Genomic DNA, 21,306 nt, shown 5'->3' with positions numbered 1-21,306 from the left:
CTCAGCCCTTCTGCAGCAGATGGGCATCCACTTAATTTCCAGTTTCTTGTCACTACAAAACGTGTTACCACAAACATTTTTGTACATGGGGATTTCTTTTCCTTCTTTAAGATCTCTTTGGGATCTAGACCCAGTAGAAACACTGCTGAATCAAATGATATGCACAGTTTGATAACTTTTTAGCATAGTTCCGAATTGCTGTCCAGAATGGCTTGATCTGTTTACTGTTCCACTAACAATGTATTAGTCATACAGTTTTCCCACATCCCCTTCACCAGTCATCATTATTTTTTCTTCTGTAATCTTAGCCAATAAGATCTTTTTTTAATTCTTCCAAGAAAATCTTGTGAAATGGGGAACAACTCATATCACCATGTGGGGCTTCATCTGCAGTTGGATCTTCAGGATCCTCAATGTTTGAAGTCCATTTTTCTCTTTTTTTTTTTTTTCCCATAGAAGCTGCATATAGTCAGAATTCATATTGCTCTTTGCCCACTTTTTAAAGTTTCATGTCTGTTTTTAAGGTAAATGGTTTACTTTACCCCTAGGTCAGCTCTTTACCCCTAGGTCAGTTCTGCTGGGTGACTTCTGGTGCTGTGTAGAAAATAAAAATCAGTGCAGAGTTGTAATCTAATGTTGATTTGAGGGATAAAAACAGAACCTATGAAAGAGACTAGTCTGCTTTTCACCATCTTGGCTCCACTCCCAGTCTACTGAACTTTTAAATGAGTTGTTCATTGGATACTTTTTTTTCCATTTCAGAAATTTTATTTTACAATGGGTAGCTTTATTTTCCATTTCATTAGAACTATTTTATATGTAGTTATATGCTTTTCCATTTCACTAAATCTATTATTTAAGGATTTTGCTTCATATAATTTATATCTTTGCTTTTCCAAACTCTACTTCAAAGCTTTTATTTCATTTCCTAATTTTTCTACTAACTCACCTATAACATTCTTCTTAAAGGATTCTTCCAAAATAATCTTCTGAAAATGAGATCCTTTGAGATCCTTACCCTTTGTGACTTCATTTGGAGATATTTTCCCTTTTGTGTTCTCAGAATTTGAAGACTGTTCTTCTCTGTATCCATAAAAGTTATTTATGGTCAGAGCTCTTTTTGCTTTTTTGCTCATTTAAAAAAAAAAAAAAGTCTGCTCTTAGACCAAAGGGGAAATTGTCCCAAGTGTCCTATAGAGGCAACAGCAGCTTTAGGCTGCTCTGGGGACTGGAGCTGCTAATTTACTTCCAAAGTGATATGGATATAGCCAAGTTCCACATTATTCTGGGTTTTATTATTGTCTATTGTAGTTGCATTTGATATAACACAGTTAGTCTGCTCATCTACTAATAGAACAGATTATCCAATGCTGTTGTATTTTGGCATGCCGAGGTTACTCTGTCCTGGGTACCTGTGCTGTGCCTGTATTTTCATAAAGAAGTTCTTTCAAAATATCTTCTATTGGAAATTTTTACACTCTAAATATTTTTGGGTTCCATCACTTCAAAAAAAGTTCAGAGGCTTGTTCTGGTGTTGATCTGAGAGAAGCCGTAAAGAGATTAGACAAATACTTATCTACTCCCCATCGTATCTCTGCCCCCTTTCCTTATTTACTAATTCATCAGTCTTGAATACAGAAGTCTTTGGAATTGGGAGAATCTTACATATAACTCAATTATTACATATGTTGAAAAACAGTATTTTTTCAACTAAGCAATCAGACCATGACAGAGATATAGTAAACACATCGAGTTTTAATGAAAGAATCAAAATTTGTGACCTCTAAGGTAACTGAAACATTTTCAAAATAAAATTTCACTCGGTGGTCTAATATTTTGTAATATACAAAAACATGTTTATGTTCAACATAATTCCATCAGCTCTTTATTTATTTTCTGTGGAACTTTCATTTCTCTCACAGTTTATTTATCTCCTGAATAATAGACTAATAATTAAAGCTTGGAGACTAATGAAAAGAAATCAAATTGTCCAGATAACAACTATTTACTCACAAGTAACTTAATTAAATAAATTAGTTTCTGGATCTCCTCCTCCCCAAAAAAGAGCAACCTAGAGCTAGTAGTTTTTGACCTTCATGGTCATCATTAGCAATTTTCAATTAAAATTCAGATGTTTATTTTCTTTTTTTTTAAGGAAGATGTTGATAGAAGAGAGAGCTGACAAACCAAACTGCATCAGTTGCAGTGCTGATAAGTATTATGTTTAAAAAGAAAACTGTTTTCTTCAAGTAGGAAGTTTAATCTCCTTCAGTTTTTGCATAATAATGTTTCCTTTGTTTTGATACATTGTCAGACATTAACAGACTTTCCAATCATATATTAATATTATGGTAGGGCCCCATTTGAGGCAACTCAAAGGCTTATTTCTTGTAGTGCACAAAATAGTTTTAATAGAATACTACAGTAAGGACAATATAGCCTTAAGGAAGATATTTAATAAATAATGGAAGTTATTCTTCTGGGAAATAGTTTGTATATGTATATGTGTGTGTGTGTGTATATATATATATATATATATATATATATATATATAATATATATATATAGCATATACACACTTTTCATTTCATTTCTTGTTTTATTTTATTTAATCTAGCATTATGATTTTTGTGGGAAAGGGTCCCTAAAAATTATGTAGTATATATATATATACATATATATATATATATATATATATATATATATATATATATATATATATACACATATATACACACACACACACACATATATATATATATATGTTAGAGCAGTCTAGTCCAAGAACTGAAGGTAAATTGTCTGGGGTATTGTTATTTATTTATAAGTATATCATCAAAGAGACATTTGGTTAGGTTTAAATCTGAAGTACCTTGCGTTGATATAAAATTATTCTCCAACTGTAAAATACGAGGATGACTCCATGGCAGAGAAATCCTTTTGGTATCCAGATGGCCCCAAAGCCTCCTAACTATCAGTGGAGAATATTTCTACTTTATGGGTAGCTAGGTGGTACAGTCCATAGAGTCTGAGGCTACAAGTCACGAGGTTTGTTCTTGTCAATTTTTAGTCATTTGTAACCTATCTGGGTTTTTCTTGACAAAGGTACTGAAATGATTTGCCATTTACTTCCTAATAAAGTGTTGGAAGTCCAAAGTTTCTGAATTTCCTGGCAATTGGGTGGGTAAAATTGGACCTGAAGTCAAAGAGACTCATCTTTATAAAATCAAATTAAATCTCAGATATTTACTAGCTGTGTGACTTGGGCAATAAACAACCCTTTATGCCTTATTTTCCTCATCTATCAAATGAGCTGGAGAAGGAAATGGAAAACAATTTGATTATCTTTGCTAAGAAAGTATATTAGGATATAAAATAAACTTACACAAATTATCAGCATTTCTAAATGTTATTGACAATATATTACTATTGTTTCAAGGGCTTTGATAAAGGCCTCATTTCTGAAATATATAGAGATTTGACTCAATTTTTTAAAGAATACAAGATATTCCCAAGTTGATAAATGGTCAAAGAATATGTACAGACAATTTTCAGATGACAATAGTGAATCCATTTATAGTCATTTAAAATTCCCTTAATCACTATTGATTAAAGAGATGTGAAACCTTGCTATTATTGTGTACAATGTATTACTGGTTCTGCCTGTTTCACTCAGCCTCAGTTCATGTAAAAGTAGGCCTTTCTAAAAATCATTAACATCAGCTTGTTCAACATTTTTATAGAACAATAATAGTATCTGTAGCACAATTTGTTACAGCCATTCCCTAAGTGATGGACATATACTCATTTTCCAATTCTTTGTTGCTACAAAAATTGCTACTACAAACATTTTGGCATATGTGAGTCTTTCCCTCTTCTTTATGATTTTTTTGGGATACATACCCAGTAATGGCACTGCTGGATAAAAGGGTATTCATAGTTTTATAGTCCTTTGGGCATAGATCCAAATTGTTCCCCAGAACAATTAGATCAGTTTACAATTCCATAAACAATGCATTAGTGTCCATTGGTTCAGTGATCCAATGCAATTTCAATAGACTTTGCACAGACAATGCTATGTGCATCCAGAAAAAATAGATATGGATTTTCTCTTCCAACATGATTCATACAATTATTAAATTGTGTATTAAAATAAATAATTTTTTGAAAAAAAAATTTGGAAAGAAAAAATAAATATCAAACAGTGTCATGAAGGATCTGACATGATTGAAATGATTGAATATTTTTACTTTATATACCAATAAGCCTGAATAGTAATAAAGGTGTTAGTTCATTAAGTGAGTAGTATTCATAAAGTTAGATGTTTTCAGCATCTAAAGAAACTACAGAATATTAGCACTAAAATTGTCATGTTAACAATTTATAAACATTTTTACCTTTTTCTTATGCTATCAATGGATAAGTTGATATTTTGTCATTATTTTGTCCTTTTGCTAAATCCTCATTTTTTCTATTTGAAGTATGGAAAATGTATTTTGGAGTCAAAGGACTTGGGTTCAAATATACTATCTAATTTTTTTTTTTTACTTATAATTGTGGGCAGGTCTTTTGACAGTTCTAAGCTTCAACTTATATATTTGCAAATGTAGAACATTTTTCCCTAGATGACATCTCAGGTACCTTATTTTTCTAAACATATGATCTTTTGAATCTATGACCTTTTTAAGATGTATTTTCTTATCATTTGTATTATTATATAAATATTAGATATTAATAATTGTTATTACTCTGTCATACTGGGCTCCAACTTCCTCTTATCTATTGAGAGGTAATAAGTCAACTTTTAATCCTGATTCAAATACAGGAAAGGGAATGACCTTTGGTGAAATTTTATACTTCTGACTGTCTTATACAAGCATTATATGAAAATGCCTTTTAGACTATTTAACCCATCAATTAAAGTCAGTTTAATGGAATTTATTTACCTGCATTTGTTGCATTACCCTATTTGTATTTAGCACTATTTTAAGAGTGGTTTAGAGACATGAAGTCTAATTTCTGAGCCCTGAGAGAACCCATCCAACATCAGGCAGGTGATGAAATTTCAGATTTCCTACTAAAAATTATTTCAAAAGGCTGAAGACCAATTTAATCAAGAAAAAAAATTAAGCCTGGAATTGTTAAATAACTTGCTTAAAGTCACCAGTTTCTCAAGGGTGATGTAAACATGGGTTCTTTGATTAGAAAAATCACTGTACTAATCATGCTGCTTATTCTGAGATGGCTTCTGTTTTCATATTACAAACTACCTAGGAAAATTCTAGATAATAGTGCTAAAGTGAATTTAATGAGGTGCCAAAATATACATTGTAGTATGGTCAGAAAATAGGAAGAGTCATGCTGATCAGAATTAATGTGGAATAGACTCCACATGGATAATCTAAAATGGATAGAATTTACCTAGAAAGAGTATATAGAATTCCAGGTAAAGAAAAATTTAAGGATAGGATTGGAGATAAAAAGAATATTGTGTTGAAATTCCAATAGACTTTTGATGGAAAGAGTCATCCACATCCAGAGAGAGAACTATGGGACTGAATGTGAATCAAAACATAGTATTTTCACATTTGTTGTTGTCTTTTATTTGCTTATTTTTCCCTTTCTCATTTTTTCCCTTTTGCTCTGATTTTTCTTGTGCAGCATGATAAATGTGGAAATATGTTTGGAAGACTTGCACATGTTTAACCTATACTGGTAAGGAGGAAGAAATGGAAGGAGAGGTGAAAAAAATAACAATTTGGAACACAGGTGTTGCAAGGATAAATGGTAAAAACTATCTTTGCATATATTTTGAAAAATAAAAAGTTATCATAAAAATTTTAAAAAGAAAAATTTGAAATGCACACATACATAAAGAATACTTTGTTGGAGGACATGAAGATAACCACCCAGTCAGATTTTTATGTAAAATAATATGGTGATTTTCAAGTTTTCCATATGGGAAAAATGGTGTAATTCTATGAATTCTAAAGGAATGGTTTATTAAAGATTTTAATTTAATTAATGTTGAAGCATCAAAATGAATGGATTACAAAAAGACGAAACTGAAGTCCAGGGTAGGCATTTTAGGATGTTTATTCCTAATATAAGGTAAAGATGACTGGAGTATGTATTCAGTATATAAATGGAGAGCAAAAAACACATATTAATACACTATAATATCCCACTCTATGCCTGAAAAGCTGAATGTCATAAGGGATAGATCATTGGATTTTGAGTCAGGAAAACCTGAACTCATATGTGATTCCATAAATTTCTTAACTATGAAATTTAGGACAAGTCACAATTTCTATCTACCTGGGTTTCTTCCACTATGAAAAAAAGATCACAAGAAGAAGATAATATTTGTAAAACACTTAGCATAGTGTATGATACATGCTGATTAATTCCTTTGCATCCAGTTCTTTCTGATCTAATGTAGGATCTTCTTGGCAAAGTTACTGGATTACATTCACAATTCTTTCTCCAGCATCTTTTACAGATAAAGAAACTGAGCCAAACAGGGATAAATGACTTGCTCAGAGTGGACAGATTTCAACTCAGGAAGAGATGTTTCCCCATCTCTAAGTTTATGCAGTATCCACTGAATTACCTCGCTGCATGGTGAGCACTTAATACACACTACTTTCCATTTCTTTTCACTATCTTGTATATTTGGAATAAAGATATTCAAAGTCATATTATTGTTACATATCACACACATATTGTCACATATATTATTTTGTTTTAATATACCTAGTTCATTTAATTTATTCTTTGAACTTTGGATACTAGTGAAAAAACCCTTTGAAGTCAAAGGTCTTATAAATATTCATCACTCATAGTCTCATTAGAAATTTAGGATATCTCAATTACTCTTCTAATTTCCTTGTGATTCCTCTCAAAGGACTCATGTTCTATAGATAAGCAGATTTCTCCATTTTTGTTTTTTTCTAAGTTTAAAGCCCTTTTATTTTATCTGTGATTGTGTGATTCTTCATCCTCAATCCTATAATATAGACAATAAAACACATTCCTGTTTTTTTTTTTTTTTTTTTCAAGAAGAGAAGTGGGAGACTGGGACTGAATATTGCTGTCAAAATCACTCATTTTGTCTTTGGTGTTTTTCTAAACTGCATTTCTGAGTCAGGGAGGATATTAACATGTTTGAGCAGATATCAAGATATGAATATAATTTATAAATATATCAATAACAGTACAAATAAAACACTGAGGACTTTTGTTGGTTCATTTTTCCTTTGTGTAGATTTCAGGCTGATTTTCATATTTTTACTTCAGACAAAACACTTTCTTTAATTTTTTTAATTGCTTCACTCCTAAGTAAAGCATATTTATTAGTTTCTAGTCACAATAACTTATTTTTTTTAAATAACTTTTTATTGATAGAACCCACACCAGGGTAATTTTTTACAGCATTATCCCTGGGCATTCACTTCTGTTCCGATTTTTCCCTCCCTCCCTCCACCCCCTCCCCCAGATGGCAAGCAGTCCTTTACATGTTGAATAGGTTACAGTATATCCTAGATACAATATATGTGTGCAGAACCGAACAGTTTTCTTGTTGCACAGGGAGAATTGAATTCAGAAGGTAGAAATAACCTGGGAAGAAAAACAAAAATGCAAGCAGTTTATATTCATTTGCCAGTGTTCTTTCTTTGTGTGTAGTTGTTTCTGTTCATCTTTGATCTATTGAAACTGAATTAGCTCTCTTTATCGAAGAGATCCACTTCCATCAGAATACATCCTCAAACAGTATCGTTGTTGAGGTATATAATGATCTCCTGGTTCTGCTCATTTCACTTAGCATCAGTTCATGTAAGTCTTGCCAGTCCTCTCTGTATTCATCCTGCTGGTCATTCCTTACAGAACAATAATATTCCATAACATTCATATACCACAATTTATTCAATCATTCTCAAATTGATGGGCATCCATTCATTTTCCAGCTTCTAACCACTACAAACAGGGCTGCCACAAACATTTTGGCACATACAGGTCCCTTTACCTTCTTTAGTATCTCTTTGGGATATAAGCCCAATAGAAACACTGCTGAATCAAAGGGTATGCAAAGTATGATAACTTTTTGAGCATAGTTCCAAATTGCTCTCCAGAATGGCTGGATGTGTTCACAATTCCACCAACAATCTATCAGTGTCCCTGTTTTTCCACATCTCCTCCAACATTCCACATTATCTTTCCCTATCACTCTAGCCAATCTAACAGGTGTGAAGTGGTATCTTAGAGTTGTCTTAATTTGCATTTCTCTGATTAATAATGATTTGGAGCATATTTTCATATGTCTATAAATAGTTTCAATTTCTTCATCTGAGAATTGTCTGTTCATATCCTTTGACCATTTATCAATTGGAGAATGGTTTGATTTCTTATAGATTAGTGTCAATTCTCTATATATTTTGGAAATGAGGCCTTTATCAGAACTTTTGATTGTAAAAATGTTTTCCCAGTTTATTGTTTCCCTTCTAATCTTGTCTGCATTTGTTTTGTTTGTACAAAAACTTTTCTATTTGATATAATCAAAATTTTCTATTTTGTGGTCAATAGTGATCTCTAGTTCTTCTTTGGTCATAAATCCCTCTCTCTTTCACAGGTCTGCGAGGTAAACTATCCTATGCTCTTCCAATTTATTTATAATTTCATTCTTTATGCCTAGGTCATGAACCCATTTTGACCTAATCTTGGTGTACAGTGTTAAGTGTGGGTCAATACCTAGTTTCTGCCATACTGATTTCCAATTATCCCAGCAATTTTTGTCAAATAATGCATTCTTATCCCAGAAACTGGGGTCTTTGGTTTTGTCAAACACTATATTATTAAAGTTATTGGCTGTTTTGTCCTTTGAACCTAACCTATTCCATTGATCAACTAGTCTATTTCTTAGCCAATACCAGATGGTTTTAGTAACTGCTGCTTTATAATATAATTTTAGATCTGGTACAGTTAGGCCACCTTCATTTGATTTTTTTTTTCATTAATTCCCTTGAAATTCTTGACCTTTTGTTTTTCCCTATGAACTTTGTTGTTATTTTTTCTAGTTCATCAAAGTAGTTTTTGGGGAGTCTGATTGGTATAGCACTAAATAAAAAGATTAATTTAGGTAGTATTGTCATCTTTATAATATTTGCTCGCCCAATCCAAGAGCATTTAATATTTTTCCAGTTGGTTAGATCAGACGTAATTTGTGTGAAAAGTGTTTTATAGTTTTGCTGATAAAGTTTCTGATTTTCCCTTGGCAGATAGACTCCTAAATATTTTATACAATCAGTAGTTACTTTAAATGGAATTTCTTTTTGTAACTCTAACTGTTGGGTTTTGTTAGTGATATATAAGAATGCTGATGACTTTTGTGGGTTTATTTTGTATCCTGCAACTTTGTTGAAGGTGTGGATTGTTTCTAATAACTTTTTAGTAGAGTCTCTGGGGTTCTCTAAGTATACCATCATATCATCAGCAAAGAGTGATAATTTGGTTTCCTCGTTGTGTATTCTTATTCCTTTAATCTCTTTCTCAATTCTTTCTGCCAAAGCTAGCATTTCTAATACAATATTAAATAGTAACGGTGATAGTGGGCAACCTTGTTTCACTCCTGATCTTATTGCGAATGGTTACAATTTGTCCCCATTACATATGAGGCTTACTGCTGATTTTAAATAGATGCTACTGATTATTTTAACAAAAAGTCTATTTATTCCTCTACTCTCAAGAGTTTTTAATGGGAATGGATGTTGGATTTTATCAAATGATTTTCTGTATCTATTGAGAAGATCATATGGTTTTTGTTAATTTGATTATTAATATGGCCAATTATACCTATAGTTTTCCTAATATTAAACCAGCCCTGCATTCCTGGTATAAATCCTACTTGATTGTGGTGTATTATCCTGGGGATGATTTTCTGTAGTCTTTTTGCTAATATCTTATTTAACATTTTAGCATCAATGTTCATTAGGGAGATTGGTCTATAATTTTCTTTCTCTGTTTTCAACCTACCTGGTTAAGGTATCAGTACCATGTCTGTGTCATAAATGGAATTTGGTAGGACTCCTTCATTCCCTATTTTTTTCAAATAGTTTATAAAGCATTGGGGATAATTGTTCTTTGAATGTTTGGTAGAATTCACATGTAAATCCATCTGGTCCCCGGGATTTTTTTTTAGGGAATTGATTAATAGTTTGTTCTATTTCTTTCTCTGAAATAGGACCATTTAAGCAATTTACTTCATCCTCTGATAATCTGGGAAGCCTATATTTTTGGAGGTAGTCATCCATTTCACTTAGGTTATCAAATTTATTGGCATAAAGTTGGGCAAAGTAACCCCTTATTATTTCTTTAATTTCCTCTTCATCAGTGGAAAGTTCTCCTTTTTCATTTTTAAGACTGCTAATTTGATTTCCCTCTCTCCTTTTTCTAATCATATTTACCAAAGGTTATCAATTTTATTGGTTTTTTCATAAAACCAACTCTTAGTTTTATTTATTAATTCAATAGTTTTTTTTTTACTTTCTATATTATTAACTTCTCCTTTTAATTTTAGAATTTCAAGTTTAGTAATTGATTGGGGGTTTTTAATTTGGTCTTTTTCTAACGTTTCAGGTTGCAGGCCCAATTCATTGACTTCTCTTTTTCTATTTTATTCAAGTCAGCCTCTAAGGATATAAAATTTCCCCTTATTACTGCTTTGGCTGTATCCCATAAATTTTGATATGATGTCTCATCATTGTATTATCTTGAGTGAAATTATTAATTGTGTCTATAATTTGCTGTTTCACCCAATCATTCTTTAAGATGAGATTATTTAGTTTCCAATTACTTTTTGGTCTATTTACACCTAACTTTTTGTTGAATGTAGTTTTTATTGCATTGTGATCTGAAAAGAAAGCACTTACTATTTCTGCCTTCCTGCATTTAGTTTTGAGGTCTTTATGTCCTAATATATGGTCATTTTTTGTGTAGGCTCCATGAACTACTGAGAAGAAAGTATATTCCTTCCTGTCATCATTCAGTTTTCTCCAGAGATCTATCATACTTAATTTTTCTAATATTCTATTTACCTCTTTAATTTCTTTCTTATTTGTTTTGTGATTTGATTTGTCTAAATTGAGAGTGCAAAATTTAGATATCCCACTATTACAGTTTTGCTGTCTATTTCTTCTTGCAACTCTCTTAACTTCTCTTTAAGGAAGTTAGATGCTATACCAATTGGTGCATATATGTTTAATACTGCTATTGCTTCATTGTCTATAGTACCCTTAAGCAAGATATACTTTCCTTCGTTATCTTTTTTAATTAGATCAATCTTTGCTTTTGCTTGATCTGAGATAAGAATAGCTACCCCTGCTTTTTTGACTTCACCTGAAGCATAATAGATTCTGCTCCAGCCTTTTATCTTTACTCTATATGTATCTCCCTATTTTAAATGTGTTTCCTGTAAACAGATTGTAGGGTTCTGACTTTTGATCCAGTGTGCTATCCACCTCCTCCTCTTTATGGGAGAGTTCATCCCATTCACATTTATGCTTAAAATAACCAATTCTGTATTTCCTTCCATCCTAATATCCCCAGATTATACTTTTCTTTTTCTTGCCCTCCTTCCCTTCTTCCCTAGTATTAAACTTATTTGACCCACTAATGTCACGGAGCTCTCCCTGTTTAGTATCCCTCTCTCCTCCCTTTGAATCCCTTCCCCTTTCTTGTACCCTTCCATTATTACTCTTTTTCCTTCTCCCTTTTCCTCTCCCACTTTTTATTGAAGTAAGAGAAGAATCTCTGTAAAAGAAATATATCAATTGTTTCCTCTTTGAGCCAACTCTGATGAGAGTAGGATTCACACAATGTTCCTCCCCCTCTCTTAAGTTCCCTCATATATAATAGGTTTCCTTTGCCTCATTGTCGCATGTAGTTTCCCTCTTTTTATCTCCCCTCTACCCTTTTTCTGACACTATCCCTTTTCCATTTCTACTTCCCTTTTTTATGTTATATCTGTAAAATGAAATTATACATATGGTTTTTATGTATATCCACAACAGAAATACAGTTCTCAAGAGGTCCTTTTACCTTTTTCTACTTCTCTTGATTCCTGTTGTTGGAGATCAAATTTTTTGTTTAAGTCTGGTTTTTTCCTTAGAAACAGATGGAATTCTTCTATTTCATTGAATGTCCATCTTCTTCCGTGGAAAAAAAATACTCAGCTTAGCTGGGTAGTTTATTCTTGGCTGCATTCCAAGCTCTTTTGCCTTTCGGAATATCTAATTCCAGGCCCTTCGATCCTTTAATGTTGAGGCAGCCAGATCTTGCGTGACCCTTATTGTGGCATCCCGGTATTTGAACTGTTTTTTTTTTCCTGGCTGCTTGTAAAATTTTTTCTTTAGTCTGAAAATTTTGAAGTTTGGCCACAATATTCCTTGGTGTCTTTATTTTAGGGTCTTTTTCAGAAGGTGTTTGATGAATTCTTTCAACGCCGATTTCCCCTTCTGGTTCTATTACTTCTGGACAGTTCTCTTTGATGATTTCCTGTAAAATAGTATCTAGGCTCTTTTGTTCATCATAATTTTCTGGTAGTCGGATGATCCTCAGGTTATCTCTCCTAGATCTATTTTCCAGGTCTGTTGTTTTTCCAAGTAAATATTTGACATTTTTTATCAAGCTTTCATTTTTTTGATTTTGATTGACTGATTCTTGATGTCTCAATGAATCAGTCATTTCTATTTGTTCAGTTCTGATTTTTAGTTAGTTATTTTATTCATTAGCTTTTTTAATTTCTTTTTGTATATGTCCGATTGAGTTTTTTTGCTCTATGGAATTTTTTTTCCATTTCACTAATTTTTTTTTTTTTTTTTAGTGAATTATTTTCTTTTTCCAATTTGCAAATTCTGTTTCCCTGCACTTCTTGGGAGTTTTTTTTTTTTTTTTTTTTTTTTTTTTTACTTTTTCCAATTCACATTTCAGGAAGCTATTTTCCTTTTCCACTTTATCAAATTTTTCTTTTAGTGAGTTATATGCCTTTTCTGTACTCTCTTGCATAGCTTCTCTTTCCTTTCCCCATTTCTCTTTTAGTTCTCTTTTAAGGTTTTTAATAGTCTCTTCTAGGACAGCCTTTTGCATTGGAGACCAACAATTGTCTGGAGACTGTCTGCTATTAGTCTCTTCTGGGTTGAAAAGCTGTTCTCTTTCTATATAGAAACTATCTATTGTCCTTTTGATTTTTTTACTCATTTTGTTAAAGCCTATAGGGTCTGCCTTCAGAGCCAGGAGGTTACCAGCTTCCTCTGCAGAGCAGTGAAAGGTATATGGACAGGTAAGCTATCCTGCCAACCAACTACAAAAAGCAGCGAAGTACTGGAGTGCTCTGGGAAAGAGTTCCCCACCAGAAAGTAACTCAGGCCTGCAGGGATGAGCTGGGAAAATGCCCTTCAAAGAATGGGGGCTGTGTGAGATAACGACTGCCCTGGGGCTAGATGCTGAGCAGTGAGAGTTTCACTTCCCAAGCCACACCCTGCCCTGGGGCTGTGGGTGTTAGCAGCAGACCAGTGAATGGATTTGCTGGGATCGGAACTATCTGCCCCAGAAGCACAGTCTGCTGGAGAGGTTCTATTGCCCCAGGCTCAGCCCCCCACTCTGCCGATTAGAGGATGCCCAGGCTGAGCCCCCCACTGTGCAGATTAGATGCTGCCCAGGCTGTGCCCCCTGCTGTGCAGATTAGTAACTGCCCCAGCAAAAGCCCTGAACTGCAGGATGTGGCCTGAGGGCTGCGGTAAAATCTGCCTGTGTCATTTCCAGGTTTGAGTGGTTACAGCCAGATCTCGTTATGTTCTGGTGTTTTTTAGAGGACCCTCTGTTTTAGGCTTTAATTTCTCTGCCACTTTATTGCTTTGTAATCAAGTCAGAGCAGTTATCATATAGCAGAGTCGTCTCTATAACTTCTCTAGCCACTGAGATCACCCCTGCCCTGGTCTGCTCAGGATGCTAGCCTCTCACTGCCTGTGGTAGTCTGTTCCTGGCACCTCAGGACAAACCTTTCCTGGCGATCTTCAGGATTGACTTTGGCTGGTAAGTTGTAGTGCTTCTAATCTTCATGAATTTAAGAAGCGAAGAGTTATTTTTGAGGCTGGATTAAATAGTTGGTTATGAGGGTAATGAGAGGAGCTTAGAGAGTCTTGCGTGCCTGCTCCACCATCATGGCTCCGCCCCCACAATAATTTATCTTAAGATGCCTGATCCTTGTTTGATATCAAACAAGGATCAGGCATCTTAAGATAAATTATTGTGTGTATATGTACATATACATACACACACACATATACACACATACACACACACACACGCACACATACACACACACACACACACACACACACACACACACACATATATATATATATATATATGTATGTATATATATCTCAAACAAGGATCTGGCATCTTAAGATAAATTATTATATACATACATATACACTCATGTAAATATTTGTGAGAAAAGTTAGGGACTCCATTCATAATATATCATCGTTAAATCTCATCAGCAGATACTAGTTAGATCTGACATTCTGTTTGCCAGATATAACCCATGATGGTCAAAACAAGCATTCACTACTAAGTGAAAAGTAGGTAAAAAGTCAATAATGAAAACACTTTGGCTCAAGTTTGAATATATTATTTTGATAGTATAAACATATGCATTCATGTAAGTGTAATAAATTATCTGCATACATATATATCCATATAGATATTACTAATATGCATACTATATACATATATATTATATAAATATGTAAAAGGTGAAATTTTTTATATATACATATAGACTTTTATCAATATACACGAATTTTGCATCTGATTTTATATATATAGACTTTTCCTCTATAGAAAATCCTTTCCTGACTGATGATTTTTTTTGACCTGTCTTTCACTTAAATTTTAATATAGTCACAAATCTGATGACCAGTCAACAGATTGTCAAATACATTCAAAAATGCTTTGATAAAACCTCATGGCAGTGTATTAAAGAAAGAAAACAAAGTGACATTGTTCAAATATTAGAGATAGAAAGGAAACTCAATCTAAGTTAGATCACTTCTTAAAGGGAAATTATTTTTGGACATCCCAAATAGATAAATATATATAGTTGCATAATATGTTTATTATACAACCAAAGAAAAAAATAAAGCAATTTAGACATATTGCATTTTGAATTCTATAAATTATCTAGATCCATTATTATTTTCTTCTCTTCCATTTTTTAGTCTTTTCAAGTCACTCATGACCAGGGTAATGGCATGTCATCAACCTCATCACCTTCCCACAGTCTATATTACATATAAGATTAAGGCTAACTTTCTTAGACTGGTTGTCATCCTGAGCAATAAAAAGCAGCAAGTCTAACTTCTTAATAGTTGGCACAATGAGGTATTTTTTTCCTATTAAACAAGCATAATATTTCATTTATTATGTATGACATAGTCAGGGTCTGGAAAGTTGGGCTATGTTTGATGTAAGTTTTAACTTATTCCAGAAAACAAAATTCCTTTATGGCTTTGTGTTTATTTAGCTTCTACTTTAAGTAAGAAATGTTGTCCTGTGATACACAGATAGTTGAGTTTAGTAAATAATTGTTACTGCTTTACATGGATAAAAATAAAAATATAAGAAAATAGATCATTTCATTTTCCTCCTTTTCATAACTGATTTGTTTAAAATTCCTTAAATCCTTCTCCTACCCACTTCCTTATCAGGAGCAGTTTTTATTTCAATCCACGTGAAATGGCTATGACACCAAGCCTCACCTTAAAAAAAAAAAATCAATGATCCAATATTCACCCTCTCTTCCACAAAGTAAAAATCCTTTGAGGAAAAGCTGAATAAATAGTTTGCATTCATCTTAGACCTACATTGCTCATGCAACTTATATCAATTGCCTTAAAACAATTAGAGCACTTCAGTTTTATTTACAGTTTGAATTTAATGAAATGTAATTCTTTTGGGGTCAGACCCAAGATTTCACTGGAGTGGCTAACTTCTAGTAAGGAAATATCAATGATCAGCAGCCCTTGCTTTGCAAAATATAATCTTAGATTCACAAGAAATACATTTCTAAGTGATTCTCAATAAATAAAAGACAGTTGCTTGTATTCTCACTTTTTGTCTTAACATCAAGTAATGTACATATTTCAATACTAATGATGGAAATCTTTACTTTTTTCTAGCCTTCACAACACAGTTCAGTGTTTGAAATGTTGAGGCTCAGAGAAAGATGAAAATTCTACCTAAGGAATGGAAAGGAAAAAACATTCAGATTTCTGTACTTCATATACTCTCTTCTTTCCATCATGTCACATCAAAAATGAAAAAAATATAATGAAAACCAAAGAAATTTTTTGGTTATAGGTATCTCTAAAAATTTCAACTGGGAAAAGGGACAGAGTCAACCTAAAATTTAATGATACTAGAATTCAAGATCTATGTCACAAATACATGTCACACTCTAAATCCAGAGATCAGTAATATTCCTACCTGAGACCACTTGAGCATGGTCTCTTATAGGTCAGCAAACTATAATGATTCTGAAAATATCAACATTGTGCTGGATGAGATCCTGGTTTTCATTTCTGTCTTAAAGCCTTGTCACTACTTCATGTTTAGATAAATGAGATACTCAAGGATTTTCCCAAGACCTTATTGAGTCAGGACTGGGTTAGTTTAGGTAATTTAAAAAATCACCTACAGTTGAGAAATTCAAAAAGTGACCCAGAAAGGGCAGCAATGGTATGAAAATCTTCCGTTCCAAATTTCCCACTGTCTAGGTTCACAAATTTTATGTTTCACTTAATACTGTTAATAAGAGAACATCTGAGATAAAACAAACCAACGAGCCAATCAATGTATAAGTGAAAATGGAAATGAGAAACTAAAATAAAAAGACTGCCATATAGAATTCATAAAATGAGGAATTTGTGAGACTTTTATCATTTTTGGATTTAATATAGTAAATATGGAATAGATAAAGACTTTAATCTTTGCTATGGTTTACTATGATCAGGGGCCTTACCATTCTCCCTGGGGTTCCCACCTGGATATATCAATGATGTCAGGATTGTATTAATTCCTCTTTCAGTACAATAACACAGAAAGAAGACCAAAATACAAATTAAAGGGCCTGAAGTTCAGTTATTGTTTTTGTCTTAGCTTAATGGGACAAGATTGAGATAATAAGGACCTACTTTGGATTGTGCCACTTGTTTGCTATGTTGTCTGTGATGAATTATGTAACATCTCTTCCCTCATCTGTGAAGTGGCTCCATATATGTGTGGCAAAAATATAATTTTTACTTTTATGCTTTTAAAAGACCAAATAAAAAATAATAAACTAAAGTGAATTAAACTTCTCTGAATTCAATTATAATAATAATGTAACTCTGATTTCCTACTATGGCTACTATATTATTGAATAACTATTTGTAATTCTGTGAAGTGTTACACAAATATATAATTAGTTTTGCTATGAATATACAGAATAATGATAATTTATATTTATAGAATGTGTATGAATAATGTAGTTAATAGGAAATGGCTTCCTATCCAGAAATACTTTTGTTCAAACACTACCCCTGAAATGCTAATATAATACTACTACTACAAATATTGGCTAAAAGAAATCTTGGGCAAGTCACTTCACAAACTATTGCTTGAGGCAATTGCCTAAAGCTATAAAAAAATACAGAGTACTGACCAGCATCAGTAAAATACATTTCATTATCTGGAAATTCCCTACATTAATGTAATCACAGTGCTAGTCCCTCTCTTACTACTGTATGCAATTTTTACAGTTAGCAAAAATGCTATGTAACCAAGTATATACATATGTGTATGTATCTATCATCTATTTAACTTACTATCATCTATTGTATCTATCATCTATCATTTATCTATCTGCCTATTATCTATCTACCTTTCTATTGGTCTAATTATATATGATGTAGGGATCCCAAAGACAGGTACTGTGGGTATTTTTTATTATTGAAAACAAAGAAATCAAGACTGAAAAGTTAGATAGCTTGCCTGTAGTCATACAGCTTGTGTCAGACAGATCAATGGATAGGCAGTTTTGACAGACCTGTTTTAGAGAAGGAGACATATGTAAATAAGTGTATAAATATCATAACATCAACACTTTTAATGGAATGAAGATACATATATTTGTGTGATTTGTGTATTAATCTTCATTTGTTTTAACCAGTTTTCTCCAAGCAACTCAATGAGAATTTTTAGTCTTAGTTTCTCTTCATGCTTCTGAAAAATGTAACTTAATTTACTAATTCTGTTTTATGTTACCCAAAGCTTTTATACTCCTGTTACTCCACAGTTTATTTGGTTTCTCCTGAAGATACCTAAAAAGACTATGTGAACACCAATTGAATGTTTCAGGAACTTCTCAGATTATAGATGAAATCAGTGACATAAGCTTTTCCCCTTTATCACCTTTAAAATATTCTCTTTATCACAAATTAGCTGCTGTCATTTTTTTTCAGTATCTTTAAGTGAAAAATGAACTTTAAGTATAGTCAAAGAGTTGAATAAATAAACTTAAAATCTGAATAACATTTTATTCTGTTTTGGAGGAATTTAGTTTATTTAAATTCCAGAATTCTGGACATAATATTTTCATAAACTTTATAAAGACAGAGCAAATTAATTTTTCTCTTGGAAAAGAAATCAATAGAAGATACTTTGGCAAGATTACATCTTTCTTCAGGAGGACAACTACAAATACCTTATTTGTCAGGTACAGGGCTAAATATAGGGCTTTTCGTCTATTAACTTCTTAAATAATAGCTACAAATTATTTAATGATAACCTCAGTTGTGAAAGTTTTCTGTCAGCCAAGCTGATCTGAGTAACAACCTTGTAGCCTTGTTAACTAGGGGGAAAAAAAAAACAAATTTCAGGAAATTCACATATTTACAATTGGCCATTGGTCTAGGACATTGTTCTGGTTGATTCATACCTGGTAATACTGCACAATAAGCCATGTGAGAGACTATGTATTGAAGAAATAACATCATTATGATTTGAAACTTGACTTTGGGATTTTAAAAGGGATTTAAATCTTTAAGTATAGTTCAATAAGTGCAGTACACTGTTCTGAGCATTCTTCTCACACAGAAGGAGAAAAAAATCATATAAAACAAAAAATAGAATCCTTTTATTAAAAGATTGATTATGGAAATTCCAGATATATCAGAGAGAAATAAGAATTAGGAAGGAGGGATGATTGCTAGCTGAGAAGGCCTTCAGGAACTTATTTCAGCTAAATCCTGAAAGGATGGGTCTTAAAAGAAGACATTGTTAAGAGAATCAGTTTTTGGCATGCAGGGATGACTTGGGCAAATACATAGAGATAGGAAAAAGCAGATTCAGATTCCTGCCAACTTCTCCAAAAACTTGGAATATTTGGAAGAATGCAATTTTTAAAGTCATTTAACTTCTCTGAAAGGGAAAAACATGTTTTATCTTTGTTTATCTATTTATTTGTTTGTTTGTTTATTGCTTATTTATTTATTCATTCATAAACTTATTTATTTATTTTTTGTTTTTTTATTAATTTGAAAAGCAAAAGCATGGGTAATTTTTCCAACACTGACCCTTAAAAAACATTATGTTCCAAATTTTTCCCACCTTCCCCCCACCATCTCCCCTAGCTGTCAGGTAATCCAATGCATGTTAAACATGTTAAAATACAGGTTAAATCCAATATGTGTATACATATTTATACAGTTATCTTGCTTTGATAAGAAAAATCAGATCAAGAAGGAAGGAAAAGAAAAACTGAGAAACAAAACAAAATGCAAGCAAATAACAACAAAGAGAGTGAGAATGCTAAGTTGTGTTCCACACTCTGTTCCCATGGATCTCTCTCTGGGTGTATGTAGATGGCTTTCTTCATCACAGAACAAGTGGACCCGATTTGAATCCTCTCTTTGTTGAAGAGAGCCACACCCATCAGAACTCATCCTTACAGATAATTTATGGTATATAATTGATCCAGCAGTGTTTTTTCTTCATCTGGAATCCATTTTTGTACATGTGATTCCCTTTCCCTCCTTTAAGATCTCTTTAGGATACAATGCCAATAGAAACACTGCTGGATCAAAGGGCATTCATAGTTTGATAACTTTTTGAGCATAATTCCAAATTGCTCTCCCGAATGGTTGGATCCTTTCACAGTTCCACCAATAACATATCAGTGTCTCAGTTTTCCCACATCCCCTCCAACATTCAGCATTATCTTTTCTTGTCATCTTAGCCAATCTGACTAGTATGTAGTGATATCTCAGACTTGTCTTAATTTGCATTTCTGTAATCAATAGTGATTTGGAGCACCTTTTTATGTGGCTACAAATAGTTTTAATTTCTTGATCTGAAAATTATCTGTTCATATCCTTTGACCATTTATCCATTGCAGAATGGCTTGAACTATTTTAAATTTGAGTCAATTCTCTATATATTTTAGAAATGAGGCCTTTATCAGATCCTTTGGATGTAAATATGTTTTCCTGGTTTATTGCTTCCCTTCTTATCTTGTCTGCATTAGTTTTGTTTCTGCAAACATCTGTTAACTTAGTATAATCCAAATTATCTATTTTGTGATCCATAATAACCTCCAGTTCCTCTTTGGTCACACATTTCTTACTCCTCCAAAAATATGAGAGGGTAAACTATTGTATGTTCTTCTAATTTATTTATAATATTCTTTATGTCTAGACTGTGAACCAATTTCAACCTTATCTTGGCATACAGTGTTAGGTGTGGATCAATGCCTAGTTTCTGCCATACTAGTTTCCAATTTTCCCAGCAGTTTTTGTCAAATAGTGAATTATTGTCTGAGAGGTCTGTCAATCCCTGTTCTAGTGCCAAAATGTGATGATTTTCTTCTTTTAAAATATATAAAATAGGATTATGGTTCTCTCTGGGTGAGAATGCAGGGTTCTTGAGGAGATTTTTTGGGGGCAGCCTTAGTATCAGTTCAAATCAATAATTACCCCAAATGCAGCCAGCTGGTAAAAATACAAACGTTTATTTCTCCTTTGAAGTCTTGTCTCTTTCCTTGGGCCCGGATAGCTAGATTCTATGACATCAGGGCAGTTCTCTTTGATGATTTTCTGAAAAAGAGTGTCTAGGATCTTTTTTTTTTTTCCATCATGGATTTCAGGGAGTCCAATGATCTAAAGATTGTCCCTCCTAGATACATTTTTCACTCAGTTGTGTTCCCAAGAG

The sequence above is a fragment of the Antechinus flavipes genome, chromosome 1, assembly GCF_016432865.1.
Source record: "Antechinus flavipes isolate AdamAnt ecotype Samford, QLD, Australia chromosome 1, AdamAnt_v2, whole genome shotgun sequence".
Taxonomy (NCBI): domain Eukaryota; kingdom Metazoa; phylum Chordata; class Mammalia; order Dasyuromorphia; family Dasyuridae; genus Antechinus; species Antechinus flavipes.
This window is presented reverse-complemented; position numbering follows the sequence as displayed.